The sequence below is a fragment of the Apodemus sylvaticus genome, chromosome X (genome assembly GCF_947179515.1).
Source record: "Apodemus sylvaticus chromosome X, mApoSyl1.1, whole genome shotgun sequence".
NCBI classification, from domain to species: Eukaryota; Metazoa; Chordata; class Mammalia; order Rodentia; family Muridae; genus Apodemus; species Apodemus sylvaticus.
Genome location: NC_067495.1, coordinates 66,986,354 through 67,009,028, shown reverse-complemented (window position 1 = coordinate 67,009,028; position 22,675 = coordinate 66,986,354). Strand labels below are relative to the sequence as shown.

Genomic DNA, 22,675 nt, shown 5'->3' with positions numbered 1-22,675 from the left:
AGTGGTAGAGGAGGGTCATCCCATAGGAAGACCTGCAGTCTCAACTAACCTGAACCCTAGAGATCTCTCAGACACTGAACCACCAACCAGGCAGCATACACCAGCTGGTTTGAGGCCCCCAGCACATATACAGCAGAGGACTGTCTGGTTTGGCCTCAGTGAGAGAAGATGCACCTAACACCAGAGAGACTTGAGGCCCCAGGGAGTAGGGAGGTCTGATGGGATGGCAGTGGGGTGAGGTAGTGTGGAGACATGCTCTAGAAGATAGGGGAAGAAGAATGAGATAAGGAAATGTCAGAAGACAGAACTGGAGGGGGCTAATTACTGGACTGTAAATATGATGGAAAATAAAAATGGGTTTTATTGTTTATTAGATTATTTTATTTGGTTTCTATTCAATTTTTAATAATATTTCTTAAGTATTCCTTGTCTCTTAAGTAAGAAGCTATACATTGATTAGTGATTTCATGGCTATCAGCTAAGAAAAATGAAGCTCACCAGGGTAAGTGTAAGTCTAATGACTCTCTCTGAAGAGGGAGGTCTTCCTATAGTGAAAATGGATGCAGTTGTCTGTAGTAATCGTGTCTGCTTTGAGAAGGAATCAGGTGTATGCAACTGGCATGGGTAAAGATGGCTGCAAAGACATGAATTTCAGGATGTGGAAATCTAGATTCTACCAGCTATGGATGGGAACAATTGGTAAGGACAGATGGAATTATCAGTGTGAGTTGGGCTTTCTAGTTAATGAGGTTTTCCAGGTAGGGTCAGAAGAAGACAAGATCTTGAGAATACAAGAATTAAGAAAAACAATAAATGGGACTTCATGAAACAAAAGAATTGGCTGTACAGGAAAGAGCACCATCACTCAAGTGATGAGGTAGATTATTGAATGGGATAAAAATCTTACCAGTTATACAATTAACAGAGCGGTAGTATCTAGAATATATAAAGAAGCCAAAAAAGGAAAAAACAAGAAAACAAATAACCCATATTAAAAAATGCATTATAGAACTAAATAAAGAGTTCAGAAAAGATGAACCACAAAAGGCTTAGGAACATTTTTAAAATGTTAACACCCATAGTTATTAGGAAATTGCAAGATAAAAGTACTTTGAGTTTTCATTTCACCCCAGTCAGGATGATTAAAGCTAAAATTAAAAAAAAATAATGATGGAACATTCCTTCATTATTGGTAGGAGTGCAAATTTGAACAACCACTCTGGAAATTAAGTTGGCAGTTTCTCAGAAAATTGGGAATAGCTCTACCTCAAGGCCCAGTTATACCACTCCTAGGCATATACCCAAAAGATGCTGCACCATCCTACAAAGATACTTGTGCCACTATGTTCATAGCAGCTTTTATTCATAATAGCTAGAAACAGAAAGCAACCAAGATGCTCCTTAACTGAAGAATGGATACAGAAAATGTGGTCCATTTGCACATCTGAATACTTTCAGCTATTAAAAACAAGGACCTCATGAATTTTGCAGACAAATAAATGGAAATACAAAATGTCATCCTGAGTGAGGTAACACAGACCCAAAAGGGCATGCATGCTATGTACTCACTTATAAGTGGATATTAGCCATAAAGTACAAGTAAACACACTACAATCCACAGACCCAAAAAAGACAAATAACAAGGATGGTCCAAAGGAGGATGCTTGAATATTTCTCAGAAGGGGAAATAGCAGAGATATCAAAGGTGGAGGTAGAGAGGGAACTGGGTAGGAGAAAGGATGAAAAGGGGAATGGGTCAGGGGGATCAAGTATAGCAAAAGCAGAGGAGAGAGAATGGAAATCTGCTGTGGGTGAGGGTACAGAGCATCCCTAGGTCAAACTAGAGAACTGGGATGTGGGGAGGCCCCAGGAGTCAATGGAGGCGACTCCTAGATGAGATGCCTAGCAGTCAGGGATATGAAAACTGAAAAGGTCATCTCCTATAGCCAGTCAGGACTCAAAGTGGACAAAGACACCAACCCCCACAATACTTTCAACCAAAAGTGTGTCGTACCTACAAGGTATGCATGGACAAATATGGGATAGAGACAAAGGGAATGCTCACCAAAAGACTGGCCCAAGTTGATAGCCATCTTATGAGCAATAACCAATCCTTGGCACTGTTAACAACACTGTTAAGCTTACAGACAGGATACTAACATAACTCTCCTTTAAGAGGTTCCACCCAAAAGCCAGTAGGAACACATATAGAGACCCACAGCCAAACATTAGACGAAGCTTTGGAGTATGTGAAAAAGTTGGGGGAAGGATTGGAGGACTCAAAGAGGATAGGGACTCCACAAGAAGACGAATAGATTCAACTAACTTGAACCTTTCAGGGCTCCTAAAAACTGAACCACAAAGCACCAAAAATTACAATCCTTTTGCTGTTGTTCTTGGTTACCCTTCAGAATGTAAAGGTAAGACAGTATTGTTGAAGATATCACATAGGATATGGAAAAAACAAGCTTGTAATAACCTGGAAACTTCATCTCTACTGGCTAGCTTTTATAGTACTACAGAAGTTATCAGACAGAGGAGTAATAATCATTCTTACCAAATTGTGAACCATGCGAACTACAATAATAATTGGTTGTGGAGAACATGCCCACCAATGTAATAAAGGTACAAATATCAATGGAGCAACCACCAACTTTCTGATTGGACTTGAGGCCTGCCCTGTAAGATAAAGCGCATATACCTGGCACTATTATCAGGCAAAGATCCTATAGCTATATAAATCAAAGGCCCTAGGGGCGAACCTACCACTTTTAAAATGCTGGTAAAATGTTAAACTAATTCCTAATGACCCATAAATTAATGCATTTCCCAACCATCATCAGAGAAGCTTTTATTTGAAGATGATGACTAACACAGAGAACTCAAACTGGCCATCAGCCCTAGAATAAGAGATGGCAGAATTTTTAGTCCCATAGGAAAAATATATATCATAAATCTCCATTCAGAGGCTCAGCAATCATTGTGGAAGAGTCAGAGGAAAGAGGATAAGTGCCTGGAGTGCTTGATTACAATAAACCTTATCTTCTAGGCACAGCAGGGCAGCTGTGTACACACACTTTATAGTAATTTTACCATAAAACCTATGGTAGCTTTAGGTCAAATCCCGGCATTGAGAGGGTTGTATGAAACACAGTCCCACTAGAAGCCCTAGAATTACAGGCAATTGTTAGCTTATGGAAGAGAAGTTTTTCTGAGAGTGGAGGCACTTATAAGTTGACCACTCTCTAGTGAAACACCACAGAATCAAGCATATTTGGACACCGCAACTTTATCTTGAAAGGTGTTTTTTTTTTGAAACTGTGTGTATATGATAAAAAACACTGTATTATATTATCAAAGAATTTTTTGAATTTTCTGACTAAGAGAGTTTCATATTTCCTCGAAAATACAAAGATTATCCAGCACTTCCATCCATTAATACTTTCAATACACATATAATGCTTCTTTTGAGCTAAAAGATGGTTACTTTTGATGATAGATGCATGCCATTTGCTGCATAGGCTATTCTATCATGTGTCATATTTTGGTAATTTAGAAGTGTTATCACTGTTGATCGGTGCCTAACTTTATTTCTCCTGTCTTTTGCTATACTCATTCTTACTACATTAGAAAACCTCTCAAAGGGTGGGCCTAGCCTAGCAAAGACTTGAAGTGCCAGGAGGGCAGGTGAGTACTCAGAAGGCCCCACCCACTCAGAGGAGAATGGGAGTGAGGATGTGGGAAGGATTGTGGGAGGGGTGACTAGGAGGGTATAGTGAGCAGGATGTAAAGTAAATAAGTAAAAAATAATAAACAACAAACAAAGAAAGAAAGAAAAGAAAAAGAAAAAGAAAAAGAAAAAGAAAAAGAAAAAGAGAAAAAAGAAAAAAGAAAAGAAAAGAAAATATCTCAAGAAAAAGGTATTTCTTGTTTTAGGAGAATATGCACCTCGAAAGAACGGGTCCGGCAACCTGAATGTGGCTTCCAGATGCCCAAAATTGAATACATATTGAAATAAATTGCATTAAATAATGACATTCACATGCAGAAGACATGCATACTATAGTAGCGATATTGGCTATTAAACACCTAACCTCCTGGTTAAGGATATAATTTGTTTCAGCACAGCATGTCAGCGGCAGAATATACCCATGTTTAATTACTCTATTTTGCTCATGATTTATTTATTCACTTTTTACTCAGTAGCCATTTCATGAATACATGTGTATACCAAACAGTCTCAATGCCTATTACTCTTTGTGGAGTAATCAAGTCTTTCTATTTCCAAAAACAATAGGCAAAAAAACAAACCACAAATAATCAAAAACCCACCTACTACTTTTCATTTTTTTTAAGTTTAAAACCACAAGCAATAGACATTAACTCCGAAGTGATTATATCTATGTTGGTGCTTGAGTAATATAATTAATAGAATTTTGAGAAGAGTCCTCTTGAATACGAAAAGAAAAAAGTGCCTTTGTTTTTCATTCTGAAAACTGCACCATTCTAATGTCTCCAACTAAAGACTTGTTGACAAGTGGGCAAATACCTCTATAATATTGATGCATCTTAATTTTCCATCTCAGAAAATATCATATTCTTTCTCAATATACTACTATTATTCTATTTACTGTGTCTATGCAGAGAGTCCAATGTGTGGTGGGTGAGATATACACAGCCACATACAGACACAGACACACAGACATGACACATGGACACATAGACACATAGATACATAAACACAGACACATACACCCCTACATAATTATATATATGGTAACTAATGTTGGAAATGTTTATATACCCATTACATACATCTAATTTCTGTAAATTCTCAGTATCCTGATATTTTAGTTTCTTTTTGAAAACTTTGAAATGAACAGCTCACAAAAAATAGGGACAAAACTAGAATGAAATGACTTAAGTATTCCCCTTTGATTTAAGAGACTTGAAAAACCAGCAATAAATGTAAGCAATATTATAATGCATTATGTTTTATAATATCAGAAATATTGACAATGGACAAAATGTCTATATAGCAATTAAAAGTAGGTTAATTATGAATTGTACTTTTTCCTAGGCTCTAATATTACCACAATGAGAAAAATTAAAATAACACAATTTACCAAATCCTCTATGTGATGCAAGGTTACATCATTTCCATTTCACTGTTATAACCTTGTCACTACATGGTAGGTTACTATATAGAACAGCAAACAAGCAGCAGGTAGCTAATAGAGGCCCAGTTATCTTTGGGTGAATGAGTATTATATGGGGGAAGGATGTTGGAACAAAAGTCAAGATAATGTTTAAATACCTACTGTTTTATCCAGCGCTGATAGAAGCTCTTAATCAGGTCCCCTGTAGATACTGTGATAACAGGGCTGATTAATTCATTCACACCTGAAAAAAATATAAAATAATGATCATGTGTAGCATGGAGGACTAGGAAATTTTAGCAGCTGTACAAAATGAGACATGGGTTACCAGAGGCAAAAAGAAATGAGCTAATAGTTACATTTATCCCTTAGTGGTTGTAAGGTAGATTGTATAGCTGTCCTTTTACCATCTGACATCTCACTAAACCTGGAAGCCTTGGAAAAGACTGAGAAAAGATAGGAATGCCACTGGCAGGCCTCACAAGTCACTCCCTGGTCACAAGGTGCTCTCAACTTTGATGAGTTATCCTAGAAAAATCCCACAGTCTCTAGTCAAACTCCCAGCATTATTGGAGCAAAGCAGCTTTCTTTTCCTCTGTCAGCAGTCTGAGAATTTCTCCTGACTGCAGTTGTCTCACTTAGAAAACACATGAGGAAGGAGACTCAACTGGCCACTGGTTGTGAGTTTAGCCGTTTTTAGAAGTTGAATTTCTTCACAAAGCTGCCTCATATGAGCCCTTGTCATGTTTATAAGTTGCTTCTATGTGGGGCACATATGGATACCCATGACTATACCCCATATTCCTGCATTGTACTTTATCTAGTGATCCCCTGCTCAGGTTTGCCAACTCGTCTGAAATATCATTTTATACATCCAGTTCTTATAAGCACTGTTTTCAGTAATCTCCTAATAAAGTGAAAACATTACAGGGCTTTGTTATACATTATACTTTTAAGTAGAATAAATGCCATACCCCAAATTTTATTTAGATAGTCAAGAAGATAAGATATAAAGAGGTATATATAATTTGAGAAATAAACTTGGTAAAAGACAAAAAGAAAAGAACACAAAGGGAGAGAATGTTGTCTGGGTTTAGAAGCAGGATAACCTGACAACCATCATATAACATCACACATGTTGAGAAGGGTATGAACGATAGCTGGAGAGCAGATTATGCACTAGTTTCTACTTGTAGAATGGGTCCTTAAGATTGCATAAGATCTCTCAAGTAAAATGCAGTGACACAAGGCTTACCATCAATGGGTACTTAATAAATACTGTCAATCCTTTTTTTTTGCCTCTGCCATTTATAAAACAGGATCCTAGAAACACAGAAGAGTCTCAATAAATGCTTTGGAAAAACTAAGAAAGAAGAGTAGTGAAAATAAAAATGGTTGTAGGTCTTGTTTTTCATTTTTTTTTTATTTTGTTGTTGTTGTTCTGGGTTTGATTGTTTTGTTGGGCTGCACGTAATGACACTGACAAGGAATATAAACTTGGGAGATAGAAGTAGAAGAATCATAAGCTTGAGGCAAGCCTGGGCTGAGCAGTAAGCAGCCAAAAATACATTATCTTTGAAAGAGTGTGACACAATAGCTTATGCTCTAATATCAAGAATTGACAGATGGGACCTCATAAAACTACAAAGTTTCTGTAAGTCAAAGAACATTGCCAAAAGGACAAAATGGCAACCAACAAATTGGGAAAAGATCTTTACCAACCCTACATCTGACAGAGGGTTTATATCCAAAATATACACAGAAATCAAGAAGGTAGACTCCAGAGAGCCAAATATCCCCCTTAAAAAATGGGGTACTGAGCTAAATAAAAAAATTTCACCTGAAGAATTTTGAATGGCTGAGAAGCACCTAAAGAAATGGTCAACATCCTTAGTCATCAGGGAAATGCAAATCAAAACAACTGTGAGATTTCACCTCACACCAGTCAGAATGGATAATATCAAAAACTTAGGAGAAAACAAGTGCTGGCCAGGATGTGGAGAAAGAGGAACACTCCTCCACTGCTGGTGGTGTTGCAAGCTGGTACAACCACTCTGGAAATCAGTCTGGCGGTTCTTCAGAAAACTGGGAATGATACTTCCAGAGGACCCCACTTTACCACTCCTGGGCATATACCCAGAGGATTCCCCAGCATGTAATAAGGATACATACTCCACTATGTTCATAGCAGCCCTATTTCTAATAGCCAGAAGCTAGAAAGAACCCAGATGTCCCTCAACAGGGGAATAGATACAGAAAATGTGGTATATATACACAGCGGAGTACTATTCAGCCATGAGAAACAATGAATTCATGAAATTCTTAAACAAACGGATGGAACTGGTGAACATCACCCTAAGTGAGGTAACCTAGTCTCAAAAGAACACTCATGGTATGCACTCACTAATAAATGGATATTAGCCTAGAAGCTTGGACTACCTAAGACACAATTCACATATCAAATGATGTCCAAGAAGAAGGAAGGAGTGTCCCTTGGTCCTGGAAAGGCTCAGTGAAGCAGTATAGGGGAATACCAGGACAGGGAAGAGGGAAGGGGTGGATTGGGGAACAGGGGGAGGGAAGAGGGCTTATGGGACTTTCGGAGAGGGGGATCCAGGAAAGGGAAAATCACTTGAAATGTAAATAAAGAATATATCGAATACAAAAAGAAAGAAAGAGGGTGACAAAGTGAAATAAGAGGACCCCAGAAAAGGATACATTTAAAAAATGCATCACCAGAGGCCTCTGAATTCAAAGCTATCTCTCATAGGCAATGGAGGAGAAAAATTCACATTTTTACTCAACTAAGCTAAGCAGGGTTGGTTTGCCCTTTTCACATAAAAAAAAACTGGAAACAGGCATCAGAGCTTTTGTTGGTTTCTAACTTCCTTTTCATCTGCTTGTTTTTACTTTTAAATTCAAATCTACTGTAATTTCATGAGTGAATTCAAACTATGCATTAATGTTAGAACTGAAGGTAGTCTCCGTGACCTTCACAGAGAGCATGCACTTATTTCTCAACAGTTAATTAACTTACTTTAACTTATGGAGATCACTATGGATTTAGGTACATTTCCATGGAAAGACAGATGATAGACAGCTTCAATGCCTCATGTCATAAACAAAAGCTATCCAGGAAAGCTCTACCAACTGGTCCAGTTCATATACAGGCAACACTCAGGATAGCATCTTTACTGTGCTATGCCTGTTGGTGATATAGATAACAAATCAGCAAATATTATTGTGATTTCTCATTTATTATCAAAACAGATTAAGAATTTTAGCATTAGACTTCATTATTAAAACCTTGCTGCTAGTGTGTTAAAATATATTAATGCTTTAGCTTTAAAAACAAGATAACTGAAGCAGTTATCTTAAAGGACTCATCCTTAACTATCTCATGAGTTAATGGCAAATCCAGGGCAGAAACCTGTCTTAATACAAAAGTCCACATTCTTTTCTTCATCTCATATCTTTTTCCCAGTATACATTATCTGTGTATAGATATTCCTCTTTCTCTCCAGTAGTCAAATCACTTGAAGGTAATGTTTACATCATTAAGAGATTTTAGTTCTGTAAATCAGACAACCACATTCAATCCACCAAAACTCAGTGTCCCCCTACTTTCTTCAATATCCTGGAAGCCGATATTCCTTATGATGTGCAGAACAAACAACAATGTATTCCTCTCATATCTCCCTGACCCTCCATTCTCCCAGAAAGGAGCACAGATGTGAGCACATTCTTTACATTAGTTCAACCATTTTCATTGGCACTCAAAACCAGAAGTGAGACTCAACTGTTTTTCTGATGCTGCAAACTCCTGAAAAACTGACCAAGAAAGAAGGAGTGCAGTGGTAAACTGAATAATAACCATGTTTACAAACCAACTCAGCATGCTAGATGTCATGCAAAATGTATACCCTACCCTGTAAAACATATTGCCTCACAGAAATGACCAAAAAGTCACAGAAAAGATGCAAAATCTATTTCTAAATTGAATAGGTGAAACCTATAGAAAATTGCCACAGATTTAGGGTACGCACCCAAAATAAATTTTAAAGTAGTTAAGCATTCACAAAGCATGTCCAAAGGCAGTGATTTAACTGATCCAGAATCCTCATGTTACTCTTTTCCAATTTTTTCACCTGCAGATTTTCTAACTATTTTGCTGTGCATAAACATTTCAAACTGCAAGCTTCATCGAGCATAGTGTTTCTATGTGCTGAAGAAAAGTCTGTCAACTCAAAATCAGGTTAGTCTGAATCTCAATTTTCCTATTGTAATTGCAGGGCAATAACATGGTATTTGTGGAACTTTACAGAGAAGCTTTGATCAGTTTTGCAAAGTGTTTATTCATCTCAGCACAACAGTTACCCATTTTCAAAAGAGAAGTGCCCTCACTCACACTCTGTTTTTGCAGAGCAAGTGAGAAATGAGGAAGCTAGGGTTTACATTCACATTCACACCCCTAGTCAGCCACAAGTCATGACTTAAAACACCAGCAATGGTTATTAACATTTACAAAACTATTCAGAAATTGATATTGCAAAGGCTCTTCCTCCATTTCTTCTTAGGTTAAAAAAGAATTTTGAAATTCAGTACAATGAGAGCAGGGGGAAATGATTGAGACTAATTTATACTGGGAGGAGACTACCTAAAACCTTATTCTTGTATTGTGCAGTATTGTGTTAACCTCTGAGCTCAGAATTGACAAGATGGCTCCCACAATGAGCTATCTCCTAAAATAAACTATGTCTACTAGAGTCTAGTTACTTGTTTCTCTAATATACTTATAGACTGTGCTATGAGCCTAAAACAGGCAACTCAATTCTTTACTGCTAATGCAACAAATTACTCACGGGCACAAAATTAACTCTACTGTTTCCTTTCATGGTCATTGTTTAACTCTGGTTCTCTTCCTGGAAGATTGTATTTTCCCTCCAATTCTTAAGCATCAGCATGCACAGAGATCAGCAGCAGACCATTAAAACAGTACATACAAAAATTCAACTGAGCCCTAGGCTCTATTTAGAGGAGCTTGAAGTAGAGAGTTAATTCTAGACTTTTCCCTTATGTTAGTATTAGCTTATTTATAGAACCACATATTTTGTTCTAATATTTCACAGTGTATTTTAGGTATAATTTAGAACCTTTGCTCTTAAACCCTACCTTGTCATAGACTAGAGACAAGCAAACCATTGTTTATGAAGGTTTCTAATATCTTGTATATAAATTATTTTTTGCATAATTCCAGCTTCATTGAAGTCAGTAATTTTTATAAACATTTGCACTTTAAAAGAACTGTATTGACTCTGTTTATGGCAAAAGGTGTCATAAATCCCATTTGTATAGTCATATGTGTAGTTTAACCTCCCCATTCAACTATGCTCCAATGAGATAAGAGTTTGTTATATGTTTCCTTTCATTACTCATTTTACCCAAGAAAATAAACACACCATAAAGTTTGATCAAAAAGAATTGAGATAATTCACATTTTATTCATTGGTTTCTTTTATATATGTGATATCTACACTTCCCAGTTCACATAGCCTAAATTGACTGCGTTTTGAAATTGTTTGTACATTTTGATTCTCTCCAGTATGAATGTTCTTGAGTCCCCAAGTGAAAAGACCCAAACAAGATAGTAAATCTGGGCTGTTTGCATATATGGAGACAACAGAGTAATGGAAAGAGCTTTAACCCCCAAAGAACTTGGTTTGAAATCCAAATGTACACAATTTTCAAATGCCAATCATACTTCAGTAAAGTGATTTTTCAGAAAAGGTAACAAGACCAAGACAATTGGTTAAATTCAGGCAACCTTTTGCATACCTTTGTAAAATGGACAAAAAATAATAGAGTATAAAAAGGAAATAGAGATTTCCCAATTCTTTTTAGTCCATTGTACTGTACAATAATGAAGGTATATATTAGATTTTGATGATGAAGAATCCAAGATAAAATTCAGGACAAGTAGTAGATAGGCTCCAGTGGTATGCTAAATCCTAGCTTCTGAATAACTGCTTAAACATTCCAAATTTAACCCGAAATAATTATTGGAAACATATGTTAGCATGGGGTTATATTTTTTTAGGAAAACAATCAAAGCTTGGGAATGATCTGAACCTGATAAAATTTTTGCCTGTATACAGAGTCATTAGGAGCTGGAGATTCATAGATGCTTCCCAAATCCTAAGCAATCTTGCTTGGCAAAGTTCAGAATGTTTTCCCTTTGTCAGAGAGAGCATACTAAACACCTAGAGCTGAGGGAAGAGAAAATGAGCAAAAAAACTCAGGATTCTCTCTAAACACCAAGAAGTCAGTGCAGTGGAATTGAGACTGATTGAATTAAGCCTCATTTGCTTTCATGGTTGTTGTTTTACTTTTACCCTAGTTCTCTTCATGGATGATCCGGTCTTCTCTCTAATTCATGGCATCATAATGATTTTCTTACCAAATATAATTTTAAATCCACAGCAAAAACAAAATAAAACAAAACAAAACAAAAATAAAGTGCCTGGGTGTAATAAAAATTTATGTTGGGAACCAACATTTAGACATGAAAATAAAGTAAATTTGTCTTAGCTAATGCTCTGGAGTTTTACAGAACAATATAGTGAACTGATCAGCACTGCTTTCAAGAAGGTATTTCATCTTCTTTGGTCAAACATGATAAATGAGCTAATGTATGCAGATAATTTTATTAGACTTTAAATTGGCAAGGTAGTTCCCTCCATACAATACTACATACTTGGGTGCCTTGGCATTGAATTTGTATGTGTGTGTAAATAATTCCATATTCATATTCATGTCTATAAATAAATGTCACTAAGTTAAGCAGGGTTGCTTCTGCATTCAGCATATCCAAGCCATTTTGCATAATGGTGGTACCACAACATGGGAGGAGCCAGCATGCATAGCCATTGTGCATATTCACTTGGCTTGTGGTTTTATTATAGCCAAATGTGATTGGCCCACATCCCAGTCAGAAAATGATTTATAACCTAGGCTAATCAAATTAAATATCTCTTGCTTATTGGACAATGTCACAGAATTTTCAAATTTAATGATTTCCCCAAAGCCAGGAAGTTTTAAATTTCCTCTATGATTGTTCTCTAGGTAAGACTAAAACAGACACAGAGATGATATTTTCTAATGTGTAACTTTTACAAATGAAATTTAGAACTAGTGAGGATATTAAGAAGGAACTCTACATCAACTCTGAACGTTTTTTATCTATTATTAAAAACAACAAAAAACAAAACAAACAAACAAAAAAAAAACAATTTAGTTCCCTCTGCAGATTCCTAAGTGTCTTCTTAGAGTTTACACTGAGGGATGTTCACACTACTTCCTACAACCAAAAAGACCATTTTACCAGATTGTCAGAGAAGCTAGGTAGCTCCCAACCCAAGGTATGGGAACCTGCTCAGAATACTATAAGTTCCAATCATATATTACTTACCGAGACTCACCACTTCAAAACTAGATTGTCATATTCATACTGCTTCATCTAGGTAGATTTTTCTCTTCGGTTTTGTTAATGTTTGAAGGTCATAGTATTTAATAAAAGAAAGTGTTACTGCTTTAGGTGCCTTAAGTAGGAGCTGTACCTACTCTTGAGAACAAAATTAGCCCTTTCTTCTCTTAGTAGCTCTTCTTCAAACAAACTGATATTAGACAAATTGACTGAAGGTTTTGTTGTACAGAATCCCATGGCATGATGAAAAATAACCCTGTCTTAGATTTATCTTGATTTACCATGGAATAAATAAATGTCTATGGTGCCTTTACAATCAGAATATGCCATTTGAACTGATTAAAAAGATCGACTCCAACCAAAAGTATACGTGAGAATTTAGAATTAAGGTGCCAGCATCACAGACATATGAGAAGAAAAGCCAAGTAAACATATATTCCAAGAATAAATAAATAATACCTATAATTTAAGAATTAAAGTCACCAAGACAATATATAATAAGATAAAGCAGAAGTTTGAAAGCTTCACCCTATGTCCATTTTCTTCTCAATTTTGGTGGCAACAATATTTAATAATAAAAGCACATCTAAAAAAAGTTTGTCTATCCATCCCATGCTATTCATATTTATTTCATATTTATAGCACATTCTTTAGCCCAAAAAGACTAGATATTTAGGAATAATACCTTATAAGTCACCTAGTATCACCTAACAAAAGAGCAAATGCTCTAAGTAGTGAACCATTCTCACTACCATTTTCTTTCACTAAGAATCATTTTATTTTATAACATAAAAAATAAATAACTTACTTATAAGAAACATTTCACAACAAACCACCATCAGCTTTTAAAAAGTATTTGTATCTGGTCTGTCAAGTTAAATATAAAATAATGTTAAGTAAATGTTTGTTATTATAAATTATGTTGATCTGTTGCTGAATTCTGATGTCTCCCATGTGTATTCTATACTGAACAAAAGTCCTTTGAAGAAGCAAATAAGTTGTCAAAATAGGAAATCAGTTGGGCAGGTTGGGAGATGCAGAAGAACTGGGAAGATGTGGGGGAGGGCAAAGAGTATGATTTAATCACATTTTTATTGTATGAAAACATTAATATTTTTAAGCTTAAAAAAGTACAAAAAGAAATGAATGACATTTTTTTCTTTTACCTGATTGACGACAATGACATATATTTTATGTTTCCAGTGAGAAAATAATTGTGCTGCTCAAAATGCAAACTGGCCTTGAACTAGAAGGCCACGTTCTTGCTCTGAGAATACAGAGTGCTTCTATATAACCCGTAACAGACGAGGCAACAAATCAATCTGAACTTCCCTACTAAAGAATGTGAGTTAGTAAAGTTCCTTATCTAACTCCAAGTTTCTAGAGTTTGTACAGACTTGATTTTTGTTAACAGCTTACACTCCTATTTGCATCTTGCTTCTTGGCTAATGCAAATGTAACTGTGGTTGTACATGAAGACGCTGCCAGAGAAACACACTACCCTCTTTCACTTGGCTTATAAAGACTATACCAAGAAAACTGACTTCAATTTTCAAATCTCAAATGGTGCCTGGGAGTATGATAAATATTAATAATAATCAAATAACTAATTAAAGTATTCTCTTTTGGATTTACTTCTTAACAAGTAATGTAATTATTCAGCCTTCTCACACTCTAGCTTTAGCCAGGTGGATATACAGAAATATTGACTACCTTCCCAACTTTGGAATGTCTATATCTCATGCCTATAATTTCCTGAACACTTGCATTCCCTTCTGTATTGACCACATAATTTCTCAGACACTAGATTTGCAACTGTTTTTATATAGCCAGAGTAAGACTAATACTTTCCTATTTTACAAGGAAATAGTGGTAAAGCCCAACAAATCAGTCTGTTATACCAGCAGAGCCCTTGGAGCCTGAAGTACATCATGGTATTGAGAGGTCCTTGAGTGATTTCTAAATGACATCTTTTAAGATTTTCAAATGAATAATGCATGAATCTTAATCCACAAGCCTTGTTAGGCAGCAGGAAGGCGTGAAGTGAGTACTGGATGAGCTGCTGAGAAACCTAGAATTTAGCCTTTTCTCTGTTAAAGAACCACATGGCTGAGTTACTTCAATGCTTTGAGCCTCAGTTTTTCTAGCTGTAAAATATTAGCAACTTTACTTCTCAAAACACAAAGAAGTACTACTTGTTCCTAAAGATGACCAGGGTAACATATCCCAGTGAATTTTTATTCTTTTCCTAGGAGGCTGATTTTTGAGAGACTAGTCTTAAAGGCAAATACCTTTTAATAGGCAAGAGAAATGGGATGGTTTGTACTCCATTTCACAGGACTGCATAATAGTCACAGTTAAATGTAAAGCAGTTAAATTCTATTTCTGCTTTTTGTAATCTCATTAAAATGAGAAGAAAGAGCACTATATCAGCAGAAGAGAAAATACATATTATTTTCTCCCATGCATATCAGCTACCCAGCAGAAAGAGAGTTAAATTCATAAGTAAAAGTAACATTTTGGAACAGGTAATGTCTCATTTTGGTTTCTTAGAGGGTTTTTTTGCCAGTACAATACCCAGCACTATATTACACAGTCCCCCACCAGAATGAATGTATTAGATGCATTTATCATAATAAGATTACTGCAAACAGAAAAAGGAAGAACATGTTTACTCAAGATCAAAATGAAATTTCTGCAATGAACACAGACTTCTCAAAGAATGACTTTTATAAATATTCAACAATGTGACTAGCATAATATCTGTTTAGGCTAAATAATTTCAATTCTTTCTATAAGACTGATGCATTTCCTGCACAGCTGAAGCTTACAGAAACTGGAGGAAAGAAATACTCTTAGCTGAATGACCAAAGCTCTCTGAAAGCCACTTCTGCTTGTTCAATAAAATTATAACTTTCTTTCCATGGAAAATAAAAGCAAATCTACTACAAAAGCAAATCCAGGAACATCAATCTTTATAGCAAAGCAAGTGGATACCTATTTGAGGTCTAATCCTTGGTCATATTCCACATTCCTCTTCATCCCTTCCCTCACCTCAGATAAAAACCCACCTTTTTATTTTTTTTAATCTCTGAACATAGCAGTTACAACTGCTGTGATAGTGTCATATTTGTTTAAAGTCAGAAGGCATCATCTTTCTTTACATGTCCAATCAAGAAAAAAGAACACAAGCATTACAACAATGCACTTATATTTTGTAGAAAACAAATTGTCAGTTAAACTGATCAGAAATATAAATTAAACTTCATTGTGGTTTTTATTGTGCCGAGTGTTGCTCTGATAAGCATAGCTTATCTAAGAGAATCAGGAAAGCTGAGCCTGTTTGTCTTTCTTATTTTCCTCCTCTCACATTATAAACACGTCTTTTCTTCTGAACGGCATTTTTTGATAGTAGAATCTCTCTAAAGTTACTTATAAATACAATTCACTTTTACAATAAAAATATGTAACTCACACAGAGAGGAGAATGAATTCATTCTGGTTAATGTCTTGAGAGACTATACTTATCATTTCCAAAAGCATTTTGAAAGAGGCAATGAAACAACTATTTTTTATCATTCAACAGTTTAAGAAATATCATCGCCAAAATATTATAACATTTGAAGATGAAAATCTCTCAGGATGTTTCTGCAAGTAACCTTTCTTAATGCAAGCTAGTCTGAATTACAAATATTCATAGTCCTCTTTGGTGTGGTATCAGTTGTGCTAAATACATTATTATACAAAGAAATATTCCATTTCAAACTTACATTTAACCAAGTTCGAGGTTATAATCTTCCTCCCACCTGAAGAATTCATATAATTATTTTTGATTGTCCAAGTTCATTGTATTCATAACTATTTTAATCTGACAGATTAGCTAGAACCTGCTGCCAACTGTCCAATTCTAGATATCAAGGGTGAAAGGCATGTGAGAGCTAATTATTCATTAACAACTTGGAGCCTACCGTTTCCGTTTCTTTCTCTTTTCATGTGACAGCCACTCCAATGAGGATGATACTGATCTGTGCATCGATCCAGCTCCGTTTTCTGAAAACAACCAAGCCAATCCTCATTCACTCCCCCCAAAAAAGCAATGAAGGTAAAGAGGGGGGAAAGAGGGAGACAGAAAGAGGGAGGGAGGGAGGAGAGAAAGAGACAAAGAGAAAGACAGAGAGAGAGAGAGAGAGAGAGAGAGAGAGAGAGAGAGAGAGAGAGAGAAGCAACAACAGAAAAATGATTAAGGGAAAAAGGCAGGTTTAAAAGACTTCAGGATTACCAAACCACTACCATGTTGGAAAATATGGTAGTGAGTTGTCAGAGTGAAATATGCAAGCTGTTCTGAACACATTGAAGATTTCCGTTTTCCAGTGGGTGAGCAACTCTCTCTCTCTCTCTCTCTCTCTCTCTCTCTCTCTCTCTCTCTCTCTCTCTCTCTCTCTCTCCCTCCTCTCTCTCGTTAATGATGCAAGCCTATTCAACAGGCTGAACATAGTGCCTGCAAAGCTTCATATTTAACAGAAGAAATGTTTCTTTCTATTTATAGGGTCACACAGCATTGTCTTCCAGTTTTGTGGTTGCACTGAGCTTTGAGTCTGAGATAACACTGAGACTGTTTACTGTGTCATTTGCAGAAGCTAGGTGCCTTCTGGTCCCTTTTATAGATACCAGACCACTGCAGCCTTCAGTATGATCCCTTTTCCCAGCTCTGCACTTGTGCTTCAGTATCTGAATGGACATTTCTCTAAATATACAGTAGATTCTAATAGTAAAGGTCAGGGAGAGAATGATCCCTGCCTAGAACATTCCTACATATATACACCTGTGACATACAGACACTAAAATAAATACTCCACTTCTTAAGAGAGATTTTGAACTATAATCACCTTTAAACTTCCTTTTCACCACTCCTTGTTTTCCTCAGTGCCCCTGTGATCAGAGAGTGTAGATAAGCCTCCATTTACTCCTAGTGGTTAGAGTACTTCCAATCAAAGGGGGCCAGTTTTCTGTAAAATATGTCCATATCCTTAGGCTCTGAGGATGATGTTCTAAGGAATCACCTAACCCAGGTATCTAAGCCCAGTGCCACAATATGAAGCATCAAATATTTTCCACACCAAAATGGGAAGATGAAGAAGAGGAAATCTGCAAACCTTGACTAGTCATTCCATATCAGAGCAAAGGAAATTTTCACTTAAGCCATGGGAGAGGTAGATGCTAGTGCAAGTTCAGTCTGAGGCTTGGACATAACCTGTGTGGTATAGTTTAGGGAGTATTGGAAGGCCTTCTGCTTCAAAAGACTTTTTTTCTGAACTTGAGAGATTAGTTGGTCTTCTAGAAATAAACATTTCTGAAATCTTGATTTTAAAATTCTAATGCTCAAAAAATAGTCTTACTAAGAAACGTTGGTGGAAATATTAATCCAAACTAGAAAGAAGTTTGTAGCAGGAGTGGGATATAAGATAAACCTAGAGACAGACCAATGGGAAAACTTATCTGCCCAAGACTTGTTACAATGCCAATGATCTCAAGTATCCATATGTGTGTGTATGTGCATATATATGTGTGTGTGTGTGTGTGTGTGTGTGTGTGTGTGTGTGTAGATAAGATTTTAATATATATACACACTAGGAGTAATCAAAATATGCAATAACAAAGATATGGGTGCAAAAGACTGAAATACATTATTCCTGCTTTGGCTTTTTACTTTGGAATCTGGGATGCTACAAGGAATGCTTTTCTTGTTTATTAAAAGTGGGTATTCCACGGTAATGATCTTAGCCCTCCCATAGGCTTACTTACTTCATTCTATTCTAGATCTACTGAATCTCTGCTATGTGTAAACACAGTGGATCAAAAAGAGGTGAGGAAACAAAATATAGAACAAAGGATGGAGGAAAGGTGATGGGGAAAGTAAAGGCTGCTAGCTCCAGCAGCTTTCTGTAGTCTCATCAAACAGGTAAGATGTTCTGCAATTTTCTCAAATATAAGACAACATAAATATGATAAGTATCTAAGAATGTCATATCTTGTTCTGTAAGATATCAGAGGAATACAAGCATCCAGAAGAACTACTGTAAGGGATAGGATTTCAGTAAGAAAGCTGTTCAAGTCTTCCAGTAGAAGGATTGAGGTGAGGTTTCTCAGAATGCCAAGGTATGGTGGTACACGCCTACAATCTCAGCTCTTGGCAGGCTAGGGCAGGAGGATTACAAGTTTAGGGCAAAGGCAAAGTTTTGTCATAATTCCTAATTCTTGCTGCTTTGAAGTGGAGCTTCTTGGTATATTTTCCTCAAATATGTTGTGAATGGAGGCATATCTATTATCTATTGCAGAGCATAGCTTCTGAGAATTCAATCTGTTGCCTCAGATAAAACACATACAAGCTAATCTATATGTATTTTGAAATAAATTACCAACTGGTGAAGTTTCCTGTATTAGATTATATTTATCATTCTATTTACATTAATGAATTTTAGTCTGATCAGAAGCAAAAGAACTCTCCTATGGGAATCTATTGAATTTCATTCCAAATTGATCAAATAATAGCATATAAAAGCCAAGTGATGATTTTGTCTAACGTTTCATTTTAAAGATGAAGAAAGTAGAAGGAATACAGTTTAAGTCTCTAGATACAGGATTGATAAAAGTGAGACCAGAACTCGTTTCTTTAATATTACAATGTTCTCACCAAAGTAAAGGCTATCTGGCTGATACCTCATGTCATCTACCCAATTGGTGACTTAGCTGTGGTTGCATTGTCTGTGGCCAGTCTTTTATCTTACTTAGTAAAAGAGGAAAGCCAAATATCAGATGTATTCAAATTATGATCTATATGTCTCTATTGTTATATATAAAAGGCACACTGACTCACATAGCTCTGATTTAAGGAAAATCCAGCCAATATGAATGGAGAAAATACATACAGCTCACTTTTTCATACATTGTCTAAAGTATAATTTGAAATAGAAATTATATTAAGGTAGGACTAAAAGAAAATGTGAGGTAACCCAGTCTCAAAAGATGAATCATGGTATTCACTCACTAATAAGTGGATATTAACCTAGAAAACTGGAATACCCAAAACATAATCTACACATCAAATGAAGTACAAGAAGAACAGAGGAGTGGCCCCGGGTTCTGGAAAGACTCAGTGTAGCAGTATAGGGCAAAACCAGAACAGGGAAGTGGGAAGGGGTGGGTGGGAGAACGGGGAGGAAAGGGGACTTATGTGACTTTCGGGGAGTGTGGGTCCAGAAAAAGGGAAATCATTTGAAATGTAAATAAAAAAATATATTGAATAAAAAAAATGTGAGCATTTACTATCAGTTGAAGGACACAATATTCTTTTAAATGAATGTCTCATCTCCTAATGGTTGCCTCATGTTTCTAAAATTACCAAGTTTCAATTTACCTTCTTTGTCATGCTGTTCATAAGATATCATTTGACATAGTAAAGAGTGTGATTAACGTACTTTTCCAAACATATGCATACAACCATGGCTATAATTTAAATATCAAGAATCCTCCCACACCACAAACTTTCAGTATTTTAATTTGTTAAAGTTGTAATTTAATTATGACTACCATTTGTTTAGCACTTTGAAATCTGCAAATGACTTTAAGCTTTCTTATATTAGCTCAAACAACTAATGATGAGGGTATCCTCATCATCAATTAAACATCAGAGTATCAGAATGTTGTTATTAACTCACTGCACACATTAATGACATCCAAATTATTTTTTGTGAGAAGAAGTTACTACCAATTAACAAAATAGTTATACTCATTTCTTGTTCTTGCTTATATAAAAATCATTGTTGGGGGCGGGGGTCTGGACAAGAAGATTTTTATTTAATGGCCTAAGTTCCATGCACCAAAAAGTCTTATAATGATACTTTTATACATCAAAATAGCATATGTTTTAGGTAGTGTTTTGTTCCTATGTGACAGCTTTCAAAAGTGCTCATAAATGTTAAGTTATTTTCCCCAAACTACTACTTGAAGAACAATGAGTACTAATTTGGAGTTTGAAAAAGCAGATAATGAAAACTTAGAAATTCTGATTCAGGAGATTTACAGACCTCAGAGTGAAATCTCCTGAGCCTGGGTTTTATAAGCCTAAGATGGTGTTGGTGGGTTATGAGTAGGTTTCCACATTTATGAACTCCTACTTTGTCTTAAAGGCACCACAGAGTAATGCTTATATCACAGTTTCAAGCAATTACAGAGCAAACCACCTCTTTAACTCCTTCCTTGAAATATATTTCAGTTTTGATATATTTATGTGAGTTTTAGTTTTTCTTGGCAATATACCTCTGAAATGATTATTAAAGATGGTAGGAAAACAAATCTCAACTCACAGCATTTTTATAAATCCAGAAAGTGGAGTGGAATATAGAGAGAGTTGTTTCTTTCCCAGACAAATGGGCCAGCGGCCAAATACAAAATTGCCACGTCCAGCAGGACTCCAGAAACAGACCTGGCTGGGTCAGTGGAGGAATGAAGAAAAGATGCACAGAAAACCTGGGACAGGGTGGTCCGGTTTCTCAACTGGAAAAGCCACAGCACCCTGGAAGCTCAGTGTGGTTATTATATAGAGTTAAGCAGGAAGGTGGGGTTATTTTAGACAGTTAAATAAAGAGACAAGACTTATGCTATACCTCTGAACAAGGAGAGCATAGCTAAGCTGGATAGAAAGTGTGTCTGTAGGGCAGCAGTCTTCAGGCAATAAACATCCAAGAGCAGAAAGATGCAGTGCACATTTCTGCACACATTATCAATGTTTTCAATTGAATAGGGCTTTGCTATTTCCTTAAGACTAACCTGGAGAAGACATTGCCATTTTCCATGTGTCTAAGGCATTAGGGCCCTTGACATAGCTTTGTCTGAGTCAAACAATATAAATTTACTCAAAGAGCTGCAAACTCACTGCACAAAAATGCTACATTATCTAGATTTTTCCCATTGACAAAACCCGTAAAATCATGCTTAATTTGTTAACTGAATTTTTATTGTTAATCCATAAAATAAAGAGAAAGATAAACAATGTCTAAAGCAAGAAATAATGATACCATCCTGTGTTATGGAATGCTTGGCACCTAAGAGCCTAATTAATTATAAAAAAGTCTAGATGTGATTATAGCAAAATAATCACTATTTTCAAGCAAATGAGCATTAAATTTCCCAATCAACAGTTATTTTCAAGGGAATATTATAGGGAATGTTTGGATCTTCTCAAGCCAAAATTGTATCCAATACAGGTTAGTTGGACGATTACTGAATTTGAGATTTGTTGATAGACAATTCAGCTAAGCTCACAAAAGTCATTTTATACAGCTCATATTTATGCCTGTACATGTGGAAAACACCATGTAAAGAGGCATCATTATCTATAGACAGAATGTCAATTACTTCACATAATATAATTCTCAGTGCAAATGTCAGACACCACCCCTCCCCACAACCCAGGCTGAGTCAACTCACATACCTCCTAGCAGTATGAAAAGAAAATCAATGTTTTTCCCTTTGAGTTTTCTCTGTCTGTGCCCTTTTTGTATGAGAAATTCTGAATGGAAACAATGCATAACTTCATAATCCTGCCTCAGTGTTATGTTATTATCAGGTAAATCTAAACTGAAAATTTCAAGACAATCAGCAAGAAAGGAATGTTGAAGAATGGGAAGAATTGTACAGAAGTATTTGCTACAAAATTTTATTCTGGGCCAGATGAATGTGATAACCATGTTAGAAACTCATAGAGTACTGGAGATGAATGAATTTGTAGGTATCTTCCTTGCTCTGAATGGGAATGGACTTTAGAAAGCCCCTGAATCCAAGACACCATTGAGAAATTTTTCCTCACAATTATACATAGACTTTTTTTTATTATGAAAGGTTTTATAAATACAAAATCAACTTCCCAAAAAGATTCAGAACAAAAAAAAAAGGAAATGTATAACAATTACTGAATTAATGAGAACTGCCACCTTGGGCTGTCTGCTAACAGGAAGTGAGATTTGACAGGAAGCGC

The 22,675-nt window shown here is 36.0% G+C and overlaps 1 protein-coding gene across 9 annotated transcripts in view; it reads right to left on the bottom strand.

Annotated features, from left to right (window-relative positions):
• Positions 1-17,204, bottom strand: part of Gpr174 (G protein-coupled receptor 174) — a 40,347-nt gene extending 23,143 nt beyond the window's left edge. The window contains exons 1-4 of one of the 9 annotated variants that reach the window (XM_052171395.1): positions 16,611-16,914; positions 8,197-8,364; positions 6,415-6,482; positions 5,318-5,403 (exon numbers count right to left, since the gene is read on the bottom strand). The gene's annotated coding sequence lies outside the window, so the exon portion shown is untranslated. The other 8 variants (XM_052171399.1, XM_052171391.1, XM_052171394.1 and 5 more) reach the window with 8 other exon arrangements.
• Positions 17,205-22,675: the final 5,471 nt, after the last annotated feature.